Source organism: Falco punctatus, assembly GCF_963210335.1.
Source record: "Falco punctatus genome assembly, chromosome: 2".
NCBI classification, from domain to species: domain Eukaryota; kingdom Metazoa; phylum Chordata; class Aves; order Falconiformes; family Falconidae; genus Falco; species Falco punctatus.
Genome location: NC_137581.1, coordinates 9,945,908 through 9,969,638, shown reverse-complemented (window position 1 = coordinate 9,969,638; position 23,731 = coordinate 9,945,908). Strand labels below are relative to the sequence as shown.

Below are 23,731 nucleotides of genomic sequence, written 5' to 3'. Positions count from 1 at the left end.
ATTATCAACGATGATTTGCAATCTCCGCATAACCTCTACCCTTTCTGGATAAAAATAATAAAATAAAACTGTAAAAAGCTGATTAAGTAAAGCTCACTTTTAAATAGGGCTGTTTAGCCCTGTTTGATCCTGTTAAAGCTGTTATGGTATAGCAAGCAGTCCACTTCAGGACAAAGGGTACATTTCTCCATAGTACTTACACATACTGATAAGCATCCACAGCTTACTATATTATGAAGAACAGCAAAAAGCACTGAGAAAAAAAATCAGAAAATTACTGCGTTTCTGCACCAACTCAAGGCAATCAATAACTGCAGGGAACTGTAGGAGATTTCATGTTGCTTATCTTCTTTTATAATTTTTTTGGAGTTTTTCATTTATCAACAGTGTGAAATTGAATGTGTGGAGCCTCCATCCTTGGAGATATTCAAAAGCCACCTTGATGTGGTCTTGGCCAAATGGTTCTAGATGGCCCTGCCTGAGCAGTGGTGTTGAATCAGATGTTCTCCAGAGGTCTCTTCCAACCTCAACCATTCTGTGACTGTGCTTCATTACACTCTGGCTAGCCAGAACTGTCTCAATCTATTTGAACTGAAGACAAAGCCTGGACAGCAGCACACCTGTGTCCCCTACACCACCACCTATGTTTCCTACATTGCTGGCCTGTTCCACCCCTACCTTGACCTCAAAGATGTACCATGAGATGCAAAAGAAATAATACATTACCTGTTATGTGAGGTGTTTAAATCATGTCTTCTAAAAAAAAACAAAGTGAGGGTTTCTTTACAATTTTCGAGTAGTCCTGGAAAGGCCAGCAGGGTTTGCCAGTGACCGTGACCATGGATTTTGTGATAAAGGAACAGCAGCTTGGAACAACTCTAATGAGCTGTACAGAGACCCATTACTTCGGGATTAGAGGCCGTGAAAAATACATAATGATCACTTTTTTGGGCTGACACAGGGAATAACAGCTTCCCTAGCTAGAAGGCTGAGCTGAAGAATTCTGTCCAGATTGATCTGCATGTACGGACAGAAAAAAAGCTTCATTTTCTAGACTGGAAAAAGTAGAGAATGTGACACACATATTGAACAGTTACAGACTTCTCTCAAACTATTTCCATCTGGTGCTTCCTAGAGTTGAAGCATGTTCAGTGGCATGAAAGAAAAAAGGTAAGAAAGAAGAAAAAGGAAAGAGGAAAAAGAAGAAAAGGGAAAAAGGAAAAAAAAAAACCAGAAAGAGAAAAGGCAAAACCAAGAAAAGGGGAAGGGGAAAGGGGAAAGGAAAGGTGTCTTGGTTTAAATTCAGCTGGCAATTAAGCACCACAGAGCTGATCACTCACTACTCCTGCCCCCAATGGGATGGGGGAAAGAATTGGAAAGGTAAAAGTCAGAAAACTCCTGTGATGAGATAAAGACAGTTTGTACCGGGTCTGCATGGCCGGGTGTCGGTGCCGCGGGCAGCTCCCCCCGGCCGGCAGAGCCGCTGCCCCCCGGCTCCAGGCCGGGCCCGCCGCTGGCCGAGGCCGAGCCCCGCAGCCGCGGGGGCAGCGCCGCGGGGAGAAGGGGCTGAGAAGGGGAAAAAACCCCGCGGGGGGGAACAGCGGCGGCAGCGAGGGGGGCCGGGAGGGGCGAGCGGCAGCCCCGCAGCCCCCCGGGGCAGGGCCGGGCCGGGCCGGAGGAGGCCGGGGGGGCTCCGGGCGCCGCAGCAGAGGCTCCCCGGCAGCCCGCGGGGAAGGGCAGGGCAGGGCAGGGCAGGGCAGCCCCCGGCGGGGCAGGCTGTGCCCCTCAGCCCACGGAGCCCGCGGGGGAGCAGCTCCCCCCCGCAGCCCGGGGCAGGGGGTGCCCGCAGGGGGCTGTGACCCGCGGGGGCCGCGCCGGAGCCGGCTCCGGGCAGGGCCCGTGGCCCCGCGGGGAGGAGCCCGGGCCGGGGCCGGGCTGCGGGCAGGGCCGGTGCCCCCGGGGGGGCTGGAGCCGGCTGGGCCTGAGGGGCTGCGCCCCGCGGGGGGCCCCGCGCTGGGGCCGGGCAGGGGGTGAGGACCCTCCCCCGGCGGGGCAGCAGTGGCCGGGACAGCGGGGGCGGCACCGGCCGCAGCCCCGGGACAGCCCCGGCCCGGCTGGGGACAGGGGCAGGGCGGCGGCGGCACCAGACCGGGACGGGCCAACCCACGCAGAGTTTAACAATAATAATAACAACGACAACGACAACAATAATAATAACAGTAACAATAATAATAGTAAGAACAACAATAATAATAATTTCTAAAGAAAAAAGGGGCACGCAGTAAATGAAATAACAAAGAGAAAAATAAAACCCAAGAAAGACAAGTGGTACGAGTGAAAACTGTTGCTCACTACCAAGGGACGGTGCTGGCCAGTCCCAGAGCAGTAGCACACACACCACCATGCCCCCAGTTAACTGCCCAGGATGAAGCCATGTGTACAGAATACTCCAGTCAGGGGGGTCAGCTGTGCCGGCCGTGTCCCCTCCCCGCTCCTTGTGCCCCCCCAGCCCCCTCGCTGCTGGGGTGGGGTGAGGGGCAGCAAAGCCCTTGGCTCGGTGTCAGCGCGGCTCGGCCACAGCTACAACAGCCCTGCGTTATCAGCACTGCAGCACAAATCCGAAACAGAGCCCCATAGCAGGTGCTGTGAAGAAAATTAACTCTACTCTGGCCAAAAAAAAAAACAACCACACAACAAAAACCGAAACAACAAAAACAAACCAAAAACAAACCAAAAAACAACAACAACAACAAAAAACAACACCAAAGGGAAAGAATTGACAGGGAAGACAAGGGAGGGTTTGTAGATGTCACTACAATAATACATATCATTCATAGTACAGTCTATTTCTTTCCATCCGTTTCCATTTTGTTTATTTTTCTGCTGATTGTTATGGGAAACTGTGAAAAGAAAGAGATCAGGTTGACCAATGGATTTTAAAATCAATGTGAAGTTGTTCAGCCTTCACTGGCAGTTTTTACATGAACCTGAAACATGATATTTAAATTTAATGGAAATAATAAACAGATAGATGATGGAAAACGGCCAGTATTTTCCACAACATCATAAAATATCCTGAAGAAGCATATACATCTTTTTCATACCATTCCGAGGTACCATTTTCCTTCAACAGTTTCCTGCAGCAGCTACCACAGTCTCCTCTGATGTTTCAAGCAGAGAGCACACATTATTTGGTTGGATGCTTCTGTGTGACTTTGTCAAAAGAAAATGTGGGTCTCAAGTCTTACAGGTCAAATGTAAATGACAATTCCAAGCCCCCATGAAAACGAATTGCCAAACCTGTCTCAATTATTCCTTTCAAAGCTAAATTTGTGCACAAATGTGATTAATTTTAATTACTTTTAAGGGAACTTGTCAGAGAGCTAATAATATCATAACTTATAAATACTGATACAGAATAATTAATTGCTTTAGAAGTCAAATGTTTCTGGGGAGATCTAGAAATACATGCTCATGTGGCTGTGTCAGACAGTAGCTTGTTTACTTCTAAAAAACTCAGTTTCAGTGATGAAATCTTCCATTTTGGGTAACTGTATTTCTTCATATGATCTTAAGAGAAACAAAGGATTTTTCGAACAGGGTTTGCAGCTCCCAGAAAATGAGATGCAAAGCAGCAAAGAGAAAGCATTGGGGATGGATATTTTGGTAGTACTACTTCTGTTTCTGATGTTACCATCGACCTATAGCCATGGAATACGTGTCTCTGTGACCTGGGATTCAGCGTGAAGCAACTCCAGGTCTCTGGGCTGTGCTTCTTTGGGAATGTAGGAGGCTTGGGATTTCTTGCTGCTTTTTTCTGGTACTCCAATGAAGAGGACTCTATTACAGAAAGAGAAGTAGAAGTGGTTCAAAGTGATCCTTGACCTGGAAGGGTTCAAATTTCCCGTACGGAAGTAAGCTACCTGCTGCAAAATGCATGGCGCACTCCACCTGTCTTATGAAAGCTGGGCCACTGAGCAGGCAGGAAGGCGTCGAGTCCTGAGAACAGCAAAGGGACCCTTGATTCTTCAGACAAGTATTTAAGATAATTTCTGTTCCTCACATGGCTTCTGTTTCTCTTCTAAGGACTGTACAATAGAAGCTATCAGTTACTCTTAGAAGTCAGGACAAGATATGTACTCTAACCAATGGGAAGAAGAAACTGCTCATTTCTTGCCTTTTCTCCACCCAGTTTAAAGACTATGATATTCCTGACTGCAAAGCAACATTGTTTAGACAGAAACAAGTTCCCACTCTCCTTCAAGCCTTTGGTAACATTTGCTTCGTCCACATTTCTTATTTTTATTTCGCATTGAAATTTATACCAATGAGTGAGATTTGTAGATAGTATCCAATGGTCCAACACTTTCCATCAGCTGCAACACACACCATCACTACCCACCCCCAATCTATAAAAAAATCTTGTTATTTGAGTGAAAGCAGTAACAGAAATGAGTGTTTTTGAAAAATTCTCCAATATTGTTGATTCACTCGGTTACAGCCAGCCAGTGAGAATCCACTTAGATTCCACACATCTTTAGCAAGAAGTCATGAGTTGAAGGGCATTCAGACAGCATTCAAATCAAAGAGGCTACAATCCACAATACTTGAGCTTTAAGTATCACGCAACAGGTGTGTGTATCTTTGTCCACCCATTGCTGAACTTTATAACAGGCTACTGAGTCTTTTGGTCTTTTCAAATTACGTGGAGGTTTGTTCTTTTATCTCTCAAAGCCTTCATTCAGCCCAGAAGCTGAGAAAGGATCATGAATGAGCACCATGAGCTTAGGGACAGGGTGTCCTCTGGTACTATCGTTTGTGGAACATGAAAGGCAGGCAGTGTTTGTAGGAGTGTTTATCCAAAACATTGCTTTGCTGATATGTAGAATATTTTTACTTTGACACCAATTTCATTTATTTGGGGGGGGGGGGGGGGGGGGAGGGGACGACACGGGGGACGACACACGTGCTTTCTTAATTTTTTATAAATTAAATCTTTAAAGAATTAATATCATGAGACCCAGTCTAGGAAACCTTACTTGGAACAAAACCTAAAATGCTGGCTGCAATCATGAACAATTTGGGTTTTTTTAAAAAAAATCATATTGTTGAATTATTTGCAGAACTATAACTAAATCCCTTATGCTAACCAATCATTCATAAAAACATTTTGAGTGATTCTGAAAAGTTCTTCTTGATCCACATAAAGACTGTTATTGCTTATTGCATTGCATAATCTCACTATAAAGAGATTTATACACAAGAATTTATATCTGTTAATTTTAAAATTACTATCTTCAAATGGCTATCAAAGAACAGGGTTCTGTTGTTAATTGGAAGACCGGAATATCCTTTTTACTCAAACCACCATATCTTGTTTCTATTTACGAAATAAATTAATCCAAACAGCTATGACTTCTGCCCATGTTTTGCTTTGCACACAAATTAATAAAGAAGAATTCACTCAGCTCTGGTGCGTGCAAGTTATTTAAATGTAAATATCATAAAATCTGTATTATAAAATACCAAATCCAAACCGCATATATTAGATGCATATATTTTTCTATTACTCTGAGATATGTTTTCAGCTCTGTATCTGAAGATGGATTTCCATTTCCATCTTTTCTCTGCTAACATCTTTATGGACATGACTATAAACATATTCTGTTTATCCTGGCCATAAATAAGGAAGAAGACTGTACAGTTATAGAGAGTTTCACCCTCCTCAGGGCACAGTAGGATCAGTTCCCATTTATCAAGTCTTAAATACTTTTTTAGTGTTCTTTATTTTGAGATCAGGGGTTCTGAGACTGAAATGCTCCAGTGCTCCAGTGGAAAGGGTGGAGTCTGCAAGGGAAGCGTCCATTGAAAAGTTTTTCCTGGAGGGCAAGGATTCAGTATGGACTTGAGCCTTCAATTTCTTGGTCTTTCTCAGTTGTTACTAGTGCATTTATAGACAGATGAATAACACATGCTTCAGGCCATGGACACTGATTACTCTAAGCAGTAAACTGAGATTTTTTAGCTTATCATTTCATCTCCCATGTTATTGCACCATAGAATTGTTTTCCTCAGATGGTTATTTAGACTGCAGAAGAGTTTATTCATAATTGGGCAGTTTTGGACAGTCAGTGTGCTGAACAGACAACTCTCCAACAGCCTTTGAGGTGTTAGCAATTCACACAGCAAGTACTCCACAAAGCTGCTACTACTAACAACCTACAATCAGTCACATCAACGCTATTGTGTCAGACTTCGGTCTCAAAACCTTTATCACGATGGATAAAACTCACGAGCACTTCAGACAAAAGATGATGTCCACTCAGACACCTTTATTACTTCCAAGTCTGGCACCGGGTTTTCCAGCTGCCCTATCTTTACATTGTTGACCCTTATGGAAGCCCATCAAATCCCTTCTGCAGTCACAGGACAAAAGGATTGGGTTTGTAGTTACTTCTTTAGTTGGGAAGATTATAGAAGCTACTTAATTCTGTTTCCTTATCCCCTTGCCTGCCAAGACCCACAGGAGATGGCTTCTCAACTTAGAAATATTTAAAAATTTTTTGGCTCTTGTTGTTGATACATCACATGGAAAATTCTCATTATATTTCCTGTCTCCTTTCCCTTGAGGCCCGTATTACGGCACATTTTTCTCATAAAATGAAGTCACTACAGGCATTAATGTTTACCTTTTGCCAAATACTTAGTGTCATCGCTAATACACTTACGCTTATTCCTTATATTGGAAAAGCTTACAGATAAATTACTTTAGAACTGTATTAAGCTGACATTTATCTGAAAGGCAGAAGAACAGAAGTGTTAACTAAAAGAAAAGTTAACAAACCCAGCTTTACTTCAACATTTTTACTCTGTCGTATTTATTTCATACAAATCACTTTTCAATCCAGTTTTAAAGAAACAGATATTCCAGCTGTCCTGGATTTGACATTTGTGGTTGATTTCATATTGCAGCTTTTCTGTCTGAAAAGACGTTCTGACCAAAGTAATTTAGTAGCTGTCTCTTTCTCAGCTTAAATTCATGTCCCTCGTTCTTGGATTTGGCATTTGTTCAACAAGCCTTGTAACAATAACCCTTCACTTTTCAGTTCTCTATATTAAAGAGTATAAGGCAAAATTACTGATCTATTACGTTGTTTTCAACTGTATAGTTCTCCTTTGCATTGAATCTGCCATCAATTGCCTTAACTGCTGCTGATGGTTCGCAGGGTCTGGATCTGGCTAGTAATGATGTTGCATCTGATGGATAGTAGTTGTAAACTTGCAGCTGACAACAACAGCAGTTTATTGTGGTGAAATTATGTAGGTTGTTTGAGCAAGAAGATATTTTTTGTCAGGCTCTGAGCTGTATCCTGCTGTCAGCAACACTGATGTTGCAACTAAGCAAACTCCATGCTGGTAAAACAGATGATTTTGAGTTTGGTCACCGGTAACACATCTGCCAAACATTTGATAGCTTCATGCTTTTTATCCAAACATTTTAAAGAGCTTAGTTGCATATTTAGCTTGCAGATAATGCTAACATTGTTTAGATTTAGCATAGTGGAATCAGTGTCTTGGGAGCAATATTCGGCATGAAATGCTTTGATTAGGATAAAACCAGGACAATTTCCCCTCACATGCACATATCTGCCAGTATGTATCAACCCTCCCTGGGACAGGGGCAGCAACAAATCTTTTACTGTGTGAACAGTTGGTCTGAGAGGTTTCACAGAATGTCATCAAGGACATACCATGGCTTGTGTCCCTTCAGTTCCCTTGCTATCTCCCACTTTTCCTCCCTGTCTTCTAGAATGATTGAGCTAAATCTGTTTAAATAATTTAAATTTTTAAATACTGTTAATTTTTCACTGTCACCTTTACCATCCGAAAAATTTTCTACGGCAGAATCTGAGCTCAGGGATCCTAACATCCAGCACTTCTGCCCAAATTTGTGGTAAACTTGGTGCATTTCCAAAAACCTAGCTATTCAGAGGAGACTTTTCTGCTTCTCCTAGCAATGTTCTGCCTCCTCAGAAAAGAGCGATCCGAACCTCCCTGACTGCACCATCAGATGCCGTGGTGTGAGGTCACATCATGCAAATCTGTCGCATAAAGCAACATTTATGCTTCCAAACACAAACCACATTTACCTGCAGTAATCAGATCTGATGATTGATTATTTTAGGAACATGTTCTGAATAGAATAATATCTGTTTAAGTTTTCTTTCCATCAAACCTTTCAAAGGTCCTTACTAATATATATAAATGCAGCTTGTTTATAGATTTTTCCTGATGCTTTTGTTGACAACACCATATTATTGTTTAAACTAGAAAAATGTTAACTCCTCTAAGCAAAGTGGAAAAAACCCTGTCAACAGCCACTGTCTGTCATTTATGTATTGTATAGTGTTTAATTATGGAAATGCTCGTTTAACTGGCAATTTTCTGACATGAAGTAACCCAAAATTTATTTGGTTTATTTAAAAGCTGGATGCTGTGCTCTCTGATGTCCTAAAACTCAGAATGGGTGGCAATGTTAGCATGTATAACACAAGGCTTTATTAGCCTCATTGTAATTTTCCAAATAAGAATCTTAAAATTGCTAGATAATGTACAGTGATTTGAATTGTATTTTTTTCATTGTTTTCATTGTGGAAAACAAAGCCTATCAGATGTGCATTAAATGAACATTTCTGCAAACTTGATTACCTTTTATAAACTGAGGAACTTTTTTCATCATTAAATCTTTTGTCATAAGTATTTATGATCTTGTATTATCAGGTTAGTCTAGTGAATTGGCAGATGTGGAGGAAAATGAAAGCTTTACTGAACTTCCAAATAACTTCACCTTACCTAGTCTAGTTCTCTTGTTTATATTTAAATAGTACCTTGTTTTGCTATTTATCAAATATGTGCTGTATCAAATTTGGTCGTTTGATTCAAATACAACCAAGAAACAAATAATGGCTTCATTTAAAGTACTTGGTACATCAGTTTCTGTGAACTGATTGTCAGCATATTTCCATATAACTTTCTATATGAACTGAGGAAAAGACATATAGCTTTCACTAACACTAAAGTATTCCATTTCAAAAGGGTAAATAATTTTTTATGTGTCTGTTGCAGGGATTAGCATGGCTTATGGTTAACATATCACATTCCTATGTTGAAGGTTTCAGCAAGATCTGTAAATGTCACAGCATAAAACTATTCTTAATACAAATGTGTTTTCAAGAACTTTCATCTGCCTAATCTGTTTTAATTATCCAAACTATTTCTGAGACTGTCAACAATGAATTACTTAGAAATCAGCATTACAATCGTGATTTTGTCTTGCTATATTATCAAAATGATTCACATCAGCAGACAGAATCTGAGAGAACAACATAAACAGGATAATTCACCAGAAGAACTTTTTTATTTTTATAGGGCATTCAAGTAGAAAGTGTGATCTCTTCAAGGTGTTTTACTGTTCTGTCTCACTCAATATTTTTTTCCATGATTCTTCTGTTCCTTGCAGCGCACAGATTGATTACAAACTATTTGCTGTGAACACTCACCATTGAAAACTGAAGATGTGTCAGTTAGTTGTGGTTTACAGGGAGGATGGGCTAAGGTAGCTTTACTCTTCTTCCCCTCCTACCTAGAGCTGTAGTGTCTGCTCCCAAAGCACACAAGACTATCAGAGGTGCACAACTCTTATTCCTTCCCTCATTCGGGCTGGGTCTGTCTGTCCTACAGGAGATGTTGTGAAAGGAGTTAGTATAGTTTATAGTCAGGGGAAGGGAAGACAAGCAACATCATGCTTCTTCCAAGAAAAGCACTTTGAAGAATACTAGAAGAGCTCCCTTCATCTCACAGCAGACCTCATTCCTAGTAAAAGCAGTAGTAGAAATAGACTATTATTAGATTTAGTAGCAAGATTCAGTTTATTTTGCTCTAGTTAGGCACAAACAAATGTAATCGTGTGTGTGATTCACTCAGTTAACTGAAAAGCATTTTGACAGAGTTAGGATGACATTTAGATTAAACAGCCTCTTCATTCACTTACTGGTTAGAGTGTAATTAAGTCCTGGACAGAATGGCTGGCTGACTTTTTTTTTTTTTTTTTTTTTTTTTTTTAAACTTTATCTTTTTTTTTATTTTATTTGGTTTTGATTGTTTTGTGCTTTGGGGTTTTTTTGTTGGTTTTGTTTTTTGGGGGTTTTGATGGGGGTTTTTTTAGCTTTATGGACCTATATATTCTTCTCCAGGACACAGAGGCAATCTGAGAGAGAAGAGAAAAGGAGTATTATGACATAACCCTCTTGAAAATTGTGTTTGCTTGTTTCTTTCTTTCTTTCTATGAAAAAACATCTGAAAAAAATACAATCATAAGACAAAATCTGTAATACCCATTTTTTTCTTATAGCTTTACCTGTTTTACATAACTTAAATGGCATGTCAATAGTAGTAGAGCAATATGACATGTCACATCATTTCAGAATATGACGACTCATCATATTCTTCTCAAGTCTTTTCTTACAATTTTTCAAGACATTTTGGTTTTTCTGCATGATGTGAAAGTCATCTCAAAATCTGATATACAATGATGCATCATTTTGCTTTGCTACTATTTACACATCATTAAATAATGCAAAGAAACAACAAAGTATAAATTAACGCCAGAAACATATCTCAAACCTCAGGTCTCGTTTGAAGTACTTTTTTCCAAAGCAACCAATTTTGAAAAGGTTTGAAAATTTTCAAAATTACAGTAAGTTCTGAAATTTATATTTCCATTTCAGTCTGAAAAGTGTTGAAATGCTTAATTATTGTTTTTAAAATTGACTACCTAAATGTTGGTCATATGTTGGTCACAAGTAGTTTCTTTATTGAAGCAATTTTGGTTTTCCACATTTCCAGGTATCTCTTCCATTGATTTAATATAATAAAATTATTTGAAAAATTTCATATTAACCTTAAAAGATTCCAGATCTTAACAACAGATAGTATAGATAGTTTAATAATGGGTGGTTTAAATTCTTACTGTTATTCCTACTTATTCGTATATTGCTGGCAGTGTACGCACCTTTAGATTTTCCCAAGTTTTGCACAAAATTAAAGGAAATTATGTGAACCCCACAGGAACTAGAAACAGTTTCTGAAAGCAGGAGAGTCATAAGAAGCAAAATTCCAAAAATCTTTAGCAAAGAGAGCTAACTATTTCTCTGATGACTTGGTTAGCTTTGTTGATTTTTGTTTCTCAACATTTCAGGAAGAATGTAGCTGAAAATGTGACTGCAAGTTGAAGTCTGAAAGTAATCTCATTTTCTCTTTGATGTGAAAACCATTGTTTTATGACCTATGTAAGGATTGTCCCAGATGAAGAAAAGCTTAATGCAGATGTAACATACTTTAAAAAACCAAACCACACCAAACCAAACCAAAACCAACCCAGAAAGATAGATAGATATATACTCTACGTGTTTCCAATGTCCTGGAATGCCATTACATCCTTGAGCTTCCAACTGGGCCATAGTTAGGTTCTTTTTTTTAAAGATCTGTACACTATACCTTTCATCAAAGACAATCTATATAATTCCTATTTCCAAGCAGCACATCAGTAGAGATTGTATGGTTGTTTTGGTATTTTTTCAGTCCTTGCTCTAAATTTTTAAATTTACTATCTTGATATAAGAAAACATAGTCAAAACATTTCCAAATCACTTCACCACAGCCATCACTTTTCTAATGCCTTCTCTAACATGAAGTGATTTTTTTTCTGAATATCATCCCACGTATTTTAGGACAAAGAGTTTTCAGAATAGCTCGTCTAGCTGCTTCTTTTTAACACAGTCCATGAAGTTCACTGAGTTTCCTCATGCGTCACCTAAGTTGTACGTGATTTTGTGAGTTGAAGGCATCCATGGCTGGTTGATTCAGCTGTTCTCTTGTTCTGTATGTTGATGCACCTAATCATAGAGAAACTCATACTTCCAGTTCCAATTTTTTAGAATAAATAGACGTTTAACACCTGATGGTTTTTCTTCTTCAAAACAGCATGGCCCAGTTGCCAGCACGTAGGGTAGATCAAGACAGAAATCCAGTCCCTTGTGGCCTGCTGTTACAGTAACCCACCCTATACAAAAAAGGCTTTTACTTCTGTGAACATCTTCCTAACATCCCAACTTCTGTTATACATCATAATCAAGTCACCTTATTCTTATTTCTCACAAACTAAACAGATTAAGCTTCATTAATCTGAAATACAAGGCATTTTCTCGAGCCTTTGAAAATGTCCTGTGGGTTTTTACCCACCTTTTGTCAGAATTGAGAGTACTGGGATATTTCACCATGTAGAAATGAATTGTCTGTCTCTGAAGTGAAAGGGTATATGAATGCTGTGACATAGCTGTGGCTATAACAGGAAAGTTTTGTCCTGTTGGAAGATTTTCTTCTTAATGGTGATCACACACTAGATTCATCTAACCTTCTCCAGTTTTTCCTGCACTGTCACTTAAGAGAGAATTTTCATTTGCACTTAATCTGCAACAATGCCTTCTTATGATCTTTATTGACCCAGAAAAACATACATCTGTTGGTGGTTATGGAAGCTGGGGATCTTCATAGCTGTGGAATAAATCTCACACTGCTGTGAAGATTAGGCTAAAAATTCAAGTTGCTCATTGGGTCTGATTGAGAACCAGCAGCAATGGACCAGTCACAGCTCAAGAACTTCAGACTAACCCTGAACACAAGACAGCATTCTGCATTACATCTCTAGCTAACTAGGTTCTCTATCAAGCCACTTGTAAGTCACCTTTAAACCTACAAAGTCAAGAAATTTCCAAATTAATATTTATGCTCCATCCTTAAATCACCCCTGTAATGTCAACGTATTGTTATATGTGCGATGTTATTCTGGTAGTGGGGATGTTTGCAGTACTGATGTATAATGAGATCAGATAAGGACGGCATGTCAGCTATGAATCCTAATTTACTTGATTCTTTCTGCCCAAGTCAAGCCACAGTACGGACATTTATTTCAGTTTGAATCCCTCATTATCCGCCACAGGTAAACAGTGTCAGTGTAGATAAGGGGGGCTCAAAAACAACTACAACTTCAAATAGAACAGAAGCATTTTGAAAAATATCCTTCATTTGATAGTTGCAGAGGCACTCATCTTCTTCTGCGCTTGAGAAAATCTTTTCTCTCCTGGACCAGGGCATATTGGTACCACAGGTCATGCCTGACTGAGTGCCTCTTTGACACAACCCTGATTTGAATCCTGGTAACAAGTGTTCTGTGTGCGCCTCCTTCCATCCTTCTAACACAGGAGAAAATTGGTCCTCTCAACTAGAGAAAATATCAGGCAAAGCCTGCTGCTGACTTGCATGAGATAATCTGCTGCAAAAATACATTTTTTCCATGAATCAAATGTATAATGTGAAGTTGATTCAGTTTTATTAAGCTAATTGTTCACACACGCTCGGCCTGTATAAGACTGCGGTGAGAATTTTCTAAAATAGAAAAGTGTTCTTATGGTTGATAGTTCTGGAGGAAAAAAAAAAGTTATGTAAGAACAGAATAGATACAATAAGTGAAAGTCAATATTATTATCCTTCCCAGAATGTCATCTTTGAGTGTGGGCAAGAACAAACTGTTTACAAGACTGAGATGATAGCTGTTTGATTTTTTACTCTTTTGCCTGAAGCTGCCAACATGTATGCATACAAACAGCAGGCCAAAAGTAGTGGTGACATCTACTGAGAATTACTTAAATTCAGTAAAATATCTCTTTAAAGTCAGCCCAACAGACTGTTACCAGACAATAATGACTGTGAGTTGTTGCAGCTAAAATTGATGTCTGGCTGCCCAGGAGGAATAAAAGACTGATTTTCTTTGCCATTCACAGGGTTAGAATATTAATGAAAAAGAAAAAATATAGGCACAGCAAAACAAAGTCTGTACAATAAGTATGAGAAGATAAAAATTCAATCTTATTGTAATATTATTACTTGAAATTGAGTACCTTCCTGCACCCTTCTCTAGGCATATCTTTTACAACATCAACCAAGAAACTAGATCGATGTGTTAGCACAATGTTGTTCTAAGAACTGTTGTTTAAAGATTAATTTAGTTTTGGGATCATTTTGTTTGAATACTTATTCATAACAATAACTCCAGTCAGAGTGAGGACTATGAAAAGAAGAAAAATTGGTTTTATCTTTTTGTTGGACCATATTCTGGCCTTACGTGTATCAGAACAGCACCATTATAGGACAATAACTTTCCAGTGGAAAGAAACATGTTTGTTGAAGTTCATCTGATCATTCCTGTAAACCTTTGTGAAGATTAACATTGTAATTATGCCATTCTTCAGTTTGTTATAGTTAAAAGAAATAAAAAATTCTGTATAAGATAGGTTTGAATTCTGTACATAAATTTACAGTTAGCAGCACAGTTCCCTCCTTTGCTAAAGTGGCACCTCTGCTAAGCAGAAGCTACTACAGATGTTTACCTGGTTGATGCTTGACAGGGACTGCTGTGAAGATCTTCTCATACGGGTTTCAGAGATTCCTTGTGTTCACCCACTTTTTGAGCTACAGGGATCACTTTGGACAAGATTAGATGAAGATATCTACATGGTAGATATCTGAAGTTAAATGAAATAATCACACTTTGCATGTGCATTGGTATCTCCTCTGTGTTAAATAATCAAACAGTGAATGAGTCACACAAGTTGCTCTTCATTTGAGTGAGCTAAACAGATTGATCTCTTCCACTCTTTTGTTATACAGCATGTTTTCTAATTATTTTGATGGGTTTTATCTGAATGATCATCAATTTATCATTCTCCTTGTTTTATACAAAATCATTTTAACAGTAGCAGTTATATCAAACCCAAACACATAGATAAGGTGACCCTTTATTCTGCTTCAATCTACCTCAGCTTATATAGCTTTTTGAGCACACCATTGCCCAGCAACCTGTGCTCAGCTAATGAGTTATCTTAAGTCCTTTTCAGGAGTCATTGGTCATCTGAGCAGAGAATTCCATTCTGCAAATACAGCCCTCCTCTGTTCCTAGACACATAACTTCACATTTGCCTATATTCAAACACGTCACTAGTTTATACCCAACTTGCTGAATCATCCAGGATGTTCCATAACTTTTGTCTATTTTTGTTTAGATTTTGCAGTTCATCTGTCTTCATGCTGTTTTTTGAATTGATTAACAAATCTTAATTTTTCTCCAGGCCTTTAATAGGAACAGTAAATGCCAGAAGGTCCAGGATTACTCCCTGCAGGATCTGGCTACATTACATTCATTAATTCCCCTTTTACATGATTTAGAAACTATCAGTCAATTCTTAATGTGATGTCTAATTTCTGTAAGATGCTCTTTTTCAGGTTTCTTAATTTAAATATTTCTAGGTTGAAATTAATCTTATTGACACTATTAACTTTATCAAACATACTTCTAATTTAATTTTAAAAATCATGTGGGTTTGATAACACCACATTTTCATATCCCATTAATGATGCTACTCAATCGATTTATTTTTAGTTGGTTAAACTTTGTATTTTCTTAGGTTAGGATTTATATCAAATAAAGATGCCTATTCTGCCATCTTAATATTGTCCCAGCCAAATGCTACTGGTTTGAAAACAGACTGTATGGGAAACTGTTTGGAAACAGATGAAATGGGAAAGCCTGAAATGTTCTTCAGCTGCAACAGGCAGAGTGAGCAGTCCTTTCCACTTCTTAGAAAACAAGATCTGCTACTGAAAAGAAAATTAATGTCAATAAATTATTTTTTTACTATTGTTATGGATCCTGGAACCACTTGTAATTGCTTCTACATAATAACTGCAGATTGAAAGACGGTTTTTAATGAGAACTTTTAACTCAGGTCTTCAAGGTTTTCACCTTGTTTGGTCCATTCATTGTGTCCATTGTAAAGAGTTTCATTCCAGATTAAGACGTTGAAATATACCTGTGTGCATGGGTGCATGTGAACTGTGGGTCTAAAAGTCCTGTGACAGTCATTAGAGAGCTATTCAATGGAGTCTAGAGACTAGTCATCTCACTAACAGTAGGCACTAGATTTCATGCAGTTGTCCCGATTGATCTCCAGCTGCCAGTCCCAAAGGATATGTACATCCTATACATCCTAAATCATATTTGCTAGCTCTACTTTTAAGTCTCAGCAATTCTAGTGCCTTAGATACTGCCAGGCACCTGTTGAACTGAGGTCCTACTTGCTGAAATACCAAAGCACACAGGTATGCCACTCAATATAGATATCTAAACTGAGGTATCTTGACTGACTCTCCAAACTGGCCCTCACCCTTGCTATCAGTAAGGTTGTATCTACACTGTCAAGTAACTATGATCCAGAGTCCATCCTTGAAACCCAGGCCCTCGTGCATCATGCCATGTGTTGTCTGCTGCTTTCCTAGTCAGCTGTGGTGCTGGGGACAGTCTGATCCAGGAAATGAGGGACATGCAAGTTCCCTCTACCCTACACTGTCTTTCCACACTGTCCCAATAGACTTCGTGTTGCAAAGCACTGAATTATGATGTTAAGCTTCCTTAATGTCATGCTGTAAATACACCACCGTGGCATGGGCATGTGAGGCTTAGAGGAGACACTGCTGTGTTTTGTGGACACAGGGACGAGGATTCCATTGTTTAATTTCAAATGTTCAGTGTTATTTTATGTGCTAACAGATACCTCACCTGGCCTTCAGCTGCTGCTCCAGAAGGCTATGGCTTTCCTGTAAAGCCTGTGTCATTTGTGCCAACTCTGTGCAGATGGTTTGGATACATTAGGGCATATAAATGCACTGGAAGCCAGTAATCAATTTTTGTAGTGGTTGTTTTTAATAATACAGATATAATTTTTATCACGTAGTTCATAATGATAATGGTAATATTGGCATGTTTTCTTTTAAGTCCTTCCATTGCACAAATTGAGGAAAAATTCATATTTCAAAAGAGAAATGCAAATTCTGCCTTTATGTTTGCAGAGGACAAGATGGAAATGTCAGCCAAGTACATCCTAGATTCTGAGGACCAGAAGGCAAATAAGTAGAACCCCACATTCACTAATGAGACCTCATATCATTTTTGACCAATTTCATTCTTGTTTTAATTTCAGCAGACAGTACACATTGGATTCCTGCTATTTTTGTATACTTATAGTTGATGATATTACATTTATTCAAAGCAAGCTTAAGGGCAACCTCTTTCCTTAGGGGAAAGAGCTAACCATCAGTGCATTGGGGTAAAAATCCATTAATTAACAAGTTGTGGAAAGGCTACAGACAGAGGTAATATCTTAGGACATGGAAGCTTTGGAACAGCTTTGATTGGCAAAGCACCATTTGACATCAGTGTTCCTCTGTGTGAGACAAAAACTCATTTGTAAACAAACTTTGAGACATTAGTGATGACATTTGAGAGATGAAATCTGAAAACCTGTCCTGGTGAAACCAAAACAGAATAAATGATTCCCAGTGAGTCAGAAAAGAATTCAGAGCTCTAAAGAAATGAGTCAGAAACTAAATATACTGAGTCGGCTAAAGGCATGAAAAAAAATAACTTCAGCAGTAGAAAGAAGCTGCAGGAAATTCAGCCTAATTCAGTCAGTGGCTAATGTGATCAAAATCTGTGAACCAGTTCGCTTGTATTAAATATGCCATGAGGTATTTTGATCACTTTGAGAAAAGTAGAATTGAATAATCTGTTCGCTAGCAACAGAAATTGTTTCATGAGAAAGGCAAGAATTCCAAGTAAGGGAAGGGAAAACAAGTAAAGGAACAGAGGGACAGATAAGGAATAATTTCCAAGTAATAGAAGTTGCATTGTTCCCATGGACAGAGCTTGCAGCTGCAGCCTGCACTCAATGGGCAGTCTGCAGTCTGAATGACTGAGACCCATGCCATTGCTTTGTCACCATGAGCATTTCCAGGTGCTCTGCTTACTATGGTATGCATCCATATAATTACATCAGCTGTGCATGCAAATGTGGCAGCACTAATAAAATGTCCTTTCCCATTAACTGAGTACTTGGAGTAGCGCTTTGTGATACTCATAGCAATTTAAAAGCTATAGATAAGCATTTAGGGCATGAGTCACCATTTGTCCCTGGTTTAGTCATTAACAGGAGAACTGCACATAAAATGGGAGTTAACTCTAACTAGCAAGCACTTTATATTGCTCTTTTCTCTGTTATAAATTATTCTATCAGGCTGGGGAGATTTGCACCCTCAAAATGCAGTTGTAGATGAGATCATGTTGGACATCTTACAACAAATTCCCCGCTGGCTGCATTCTTTCTCTCATCTTCTCCTGCTAATATGAGGGGCTACGGAGAAGTATTCTTACATAATAATAAAATGTTTCCTTATGCTGAATGTGTGGGTGTGGAAGAGGAGGGAGATGTTGCTTATTCTACTATAGACAGTTGGGTGAACACCTTTGCAACTATTATCCAAAAGCAGATTCCTGGTGTGTTCGAACAACAGGTTCTGTGTAGTTCAGTGCTGTTGTTTCTATTCTTACCACAGATAGTAGCAAGGCATGCAAAAAGGGAAAAAAAGTTTAATTAGGCTTTGTGCTGTGGTTAGAAGTAGCAGCTGAGTTCCACAAATTTACATACTGACAATTTTTTTCTGTGAGGATAATATATGCCACTCCCTTCACATCCTTCCATTACAAAACATTAAAAAGATAAATCAGAACATTCTTAGTGGAGGGCAATTTAGAAATTATTGAGGATGCATTTCTGCCATGTGTAGCATGTTGAGAACAACTGGTAGGCCACCATAATTATGCTCTTCTTTCCCATTCCACAGATTACTCCTACACGAAAGCAGGGTCAGACTTGTGTCTTGAAAGAATTGGGAACACAAGGATTTGTAAGAACTCTGTTTTCCAGAAGGAAACCACCATACATATCCCTAGTAAAAAAAATACATCTGAAACAGGAACAACAAAATTCTTAAATGGTATAGAAAATCATGGAAAACTTATCAAAGGTTAACGGGATGATGGAGGCATGGTCAGATCATTTACTTTGAGCAATAAATTAGGCATTATAAAGTCTAATCCTGTAGGTATCTATTCCTACGGAATTATTCAGAGCACTTTAGACTAAGACTTAGTAATTCTCTACATAGATGATGCTCCTTTTTGATAGAGAGGTAGTGGTAGTCCTTAAAGGGTTTATTCACAGAGACTACACACCCATCAGGAGACTGCCTGAGTCTGTTTGTATGGAATATCGAGTCCAGGAGTGTTTGAATATGCTTCAGAAAAAGTATTTGCTTTCCTGCACTCTTTATTTTACCTATTCTACCTACCATCTGGTAGGTAATTACCAGACAGAAAATAAAGGGAAAAGGAAGGCCTACTGACTGTGCAACAGGTTGGTGCAGGGATAGCCATGCAGCAGCAATCCATGCCTCACAAAAATGCATCTCTAGAGAAAGGAATATAAATTCAGGATCACTAGTGCTTACTTGGTCCTTTGCACACCCAATGACATGTCTCACCAAGAGAGGAGGAGGATGTTGCCAGCCATAATAGCATATGACCTAATAACTAAAATTATCACTTTTCAACAGTGTTAGCTGCAGGTTTGGGTCCTTCTGTTGGAGGAGGAATCAAATCTATGTATCCCACTTTGGAGGCAAGTGTTCCAGGTGAGACACAAATGTAGAAAGACTGAGCACTGCTATCACCAGTACTGAATGAACTCTGCTGCCTGTGAGCACTCCAGTTTTTGTGACATGTGGAGATCAAATAATGCTGAAATAAATACATCTTCAAAATTAATATGCAAATCCATATATGGTTTGTTTTGAGCTAGTAATCCAACCTGATCTGCAGTTTATTTTTTTCAGATTTGCCAGATACACTAATTATTGTCTGCATCTCATCTCACATCTCTAGGTCCTTCATACTGTATCTCTTTATTTTATATTTTTGAAACACAGGACATCTGTTTGTACCCACTGCAAGGTTAATTCAAAAACTGCAGAGAAATAGGCATTTTAGGCCGTATTTTCTTCAACTAGTACTAAAGGTCTTCTTTAAAATGAGGTGGATTCTGCCTTAAAAGTGCCTGTGTCATCCCACCATGAAGAAAGTCCAGATGACAACTTGTATTTGATCAGTTGAGTTCTATCTTGTATTATTTTATCTGATGGAATTTCCTTTTCAGCACCATATTTCTAAGTCTTAAATAACTGACATTACAAAGATCATGGTGCCCAAAAGGATAGACTCTTCAGCAAGAAGTTTTGAGGGTAAGTGTAAATTAAGTGTGTAAAGACTGATGATCATTCTGTTTAAGAAGCTTCACAGCTTAAAAGTAATGTTTTTAAAAAGGCAGTTATGTGAGTTAAATTATTAAGATACCTCCTGGGTTTATTGTGCCTTCCATCACCGATCCTTAGAGCTAACATTAGTGATAATAATAGATAATGGCAATAATACTTAGCAATTAATGGTGACCTCTTTTCTGAAGATCAAATATAAATTAAGCTTCCCAATCTTCCTGTGGAGTCATATATCCATTTACATCTCCGGCCAATATATTGTATGCTCCTATCACCACTTACTACATTCTTACTTTCCCTACTTTTGAATTATGATCCCTTTTTACATCTTCATTTAAATTACATTGTAAGCTTTTGAGAGCATAATTACCTCTTCCTTCAGATTTTTCATTGGCAAGTACTTCATTGCAGGACACTGCCATAATACTAATGATCCTGGGGCTTTACCAAATTATCACAAGACTGTGAACAGTAAAGTATGAATGGGGATCAGTTAAGAATTCAGCCAACCTACCCAGGTTTTAAAGGATATTTCAAGGATGCTCCATACAAGCTGTAGGTGGATTCTCCTGCATGCACTTGTTCCACTGCTGGAAGTCATTCTCTGTCATCTTTCTGATCTCCCACCAGCATATGGTGATGGATTAATGTAGTGATGTTTTAGATCTCAAAATACCTTACTGAAATGATGCCTTACTGGATGGATCATCATTGTTATGTAGTTTGAAACCCAGGGGGTCAATATAACGATGCTGAATGAAGATGAAGTAGATTTGTTTCACTAGACACATTTATCATTTTAAATATAAATCCTATCCCAAGCCATTTTCTTTCACATTGACAGATGACATTCCTTTTCTACTTTCTTCCTCATTTCAGCTGTCTTGAATGTACTTCCAAGGGTCAAGACTTCTGGCAAGAATAAGGGAAAAGGAACTTGCAAATGATATAAGAACACTGAGAATCGAAATCTTCCTCATTTGTTATGAAATGGTTGTAAACTATTTTTGCTCTGATTGAGAAGTGTCTGTTCTGTTTAGAGTCCCATTTCAAAACCACATTTCATACTACGTGAAAATCTGAACCTAAACCTTGGACTTGATTTCTTTGATGTTGAGGATTGTTTCACATTTAAACCCAAGTTTAAATGGTAAAATATAGTCTTTCCTGCTGTCTTAGCTCAACCCAAACTTAATTATAGGTGAGTGCTTTGCTTTACTGTTCTGCAATCTGATGTTTAAATGTGGATGCTCTCCTCTGTGTTATCACATCCACTGTGACATCAGAACACTGCACACAGTGATGAAACTGAAGCTGCTAAATAAGTATTGGTGACCTTCTGTACTGTTCCTTCTGAAAGCTCATTTGTGAGGTTGAAAATGTAAGGCTCACAACAAAAAGTTCACCTATCACTTACGTTTGGGGAGACTTTGTTCAGGGTTTAAAAACATAATCATTAACAGGTCTGTATTTCTAGAAGCCACTTTTTCATTAAGCTAACTGTGCAAAAGACGCACTACTCATAAATGAGAAGTGATATAAGAAAAGGTTTTATCTCAGACAAATCAACATGAATAAGAAACTGAGTACCCACGGAACAGTCTAACAGAGGTATGATGTAATTAGCAGATAGTTAGCACCTCTTTTTCCATTTCTCCAGGTCTTGCTTAGTTGATACCTTGCACCACTAGTTTTTCAGACTTGGTACTACGGTCATTACTGCTGTCATGCTGAATGTAGGAACATTGAAGGTTGAGAGAAGTGTGTCTAAGTTCCTGTGAACTGTCCCACAACCTCATTCACCATTCTTCATCTTTGTTGAGTAATCTTTTGTGAGCATTCTGTACTAGTTCCTTCCACTTTCCTAACATTTACCCTCAAATATGGCTTTGTTGCCTGTATTTTGTGTTACTTCTGATATTTTCTTTGGAAGTAGATATATTACAAATAAAAGAACATCAGTTCCAAACTACAAACTGCACAGCAGTGTTCCATATACTTTTTTGGATATAAACCTTGAACAGCCAATTGAATCAATAATATGCTTGCTTAATGTTTCTATTTGGAAGAAGAAAGGTCTTCAATTATTCCCAATAATTTAGTTTCATCAAATGAACTTTACTCTTAAATTGTGTATTTTGGAAAGCAGCAACTGGTATTTTCATATCTTGGCAAAGACTAACTAGAAATACATTAAATGAGTAGTTGAATAATATGATTCAACTGATACTTTGCAGATGGGTATTTGTGATCTGGGAGAACCTTGATTATTTTTTTCTTGCAATTAAGATTTCCTGCTGATTACTATTTATTTGCTATAATACAGTGCTGCCTGGCTCTTGCATAGAGATCTGGGTTTGCTGTGCTATGTACCACATGAAGAAACATATGCTGAGGTAATTTGGAACAAGCATCTAATAAACAGGAGTGGACAAGGAAGATGATAAGAATGTGAAACCCTAACACTATGTAACTAGAAGACTATTTCAGATCTTACACTGTTTTTAATAAATATTATGTTATTTAGATTGAGGACAATATCTGGCTGATTTACTGAAGACATAGTAGCACAAAAGCTCCAATTGTACGAAACAACTAAGCACTTGAGTAGTTCAGTGATGTTGATGAAACCCATAATTCACATGAATAACAAAACCTGAATTTTCATTTTAAAGTTTTTTCAATTTTGACATTTGTTTTCATTCCAAAAGAGAATGAAGTTTTCTCTTTTATTTCGTTCCAAAAGTTACAATTTTAAAAATAATTGATCTTGAATCAGTCAAAATTGTTCATTCTGTTGACATTTTCTATTCTGTGTTATAGTAGAATGTAGTATTCTTTCACAGCTTTACATTTCAAACTGAACATTGAAATTCCATTTTAAAAATGCAAGAATGAATGTTTTGATGAGATCAAAATGCTCCAGTTTAAATTTTTTCCAATGTGATTTCAAAAATTATAATTTTCTAAGGTGATGTTTTCTGTCAAGTCCAATAAAGAAAACTACATAGCAGGCATTGTGAATGTGTGAAGGTTTTGGAAATCAGATTCCAGGCAAGGAAATCAGTCGATCTTTCAGCACAAGGGCATGGATCAGCAAACATGTACATGTTGAACTCACATATGGATCCTTGGGGAAGGCAGTGGAACCCCTTGCACAGATCTTTATTCTGCAGCTTCTGCCTGGTTGTGCTCAACATTGCTAGTATGGGTGGTGGTGGGTTAAATACAACTAGATGGGCTTGCACGATCATGGCCATAACTAGCAGCAAGACCTTGATCGGCATATAAATATAACCACTGTAGACCAGAGAAATACCTGTTTTGACTGATGTTCTCATGCTGAGCATGGTCACATACTTATAGAAAGAACACAAAATGCTATTCCATGACA

The 23,731-nt window shown here is 38.5% G+C and overlaps 1 protein-coding gene across 1 annotated transcript in view; it reads left to right on the top strand.

Moving 5' to 3' along the window:
- Positions 1 to 4,931: 4,931 nt before the first annotated feature.
- The window catches only part of GRM5 (glutamate metabotropic receptor 5), a 217,074-nt gene continuing 198,274 nt past the window's right edge, over positions 4,932 to 23,731 (top strand). The window contains exon 1 of the mRNA XM_080375144.1: positions 4,932 to 23,731. This exon is cut by the window's right edge and continues 32,870 nt beyond it. The gene's annotated coding sequence lies outside the window, so the exon portion shown is untranslated.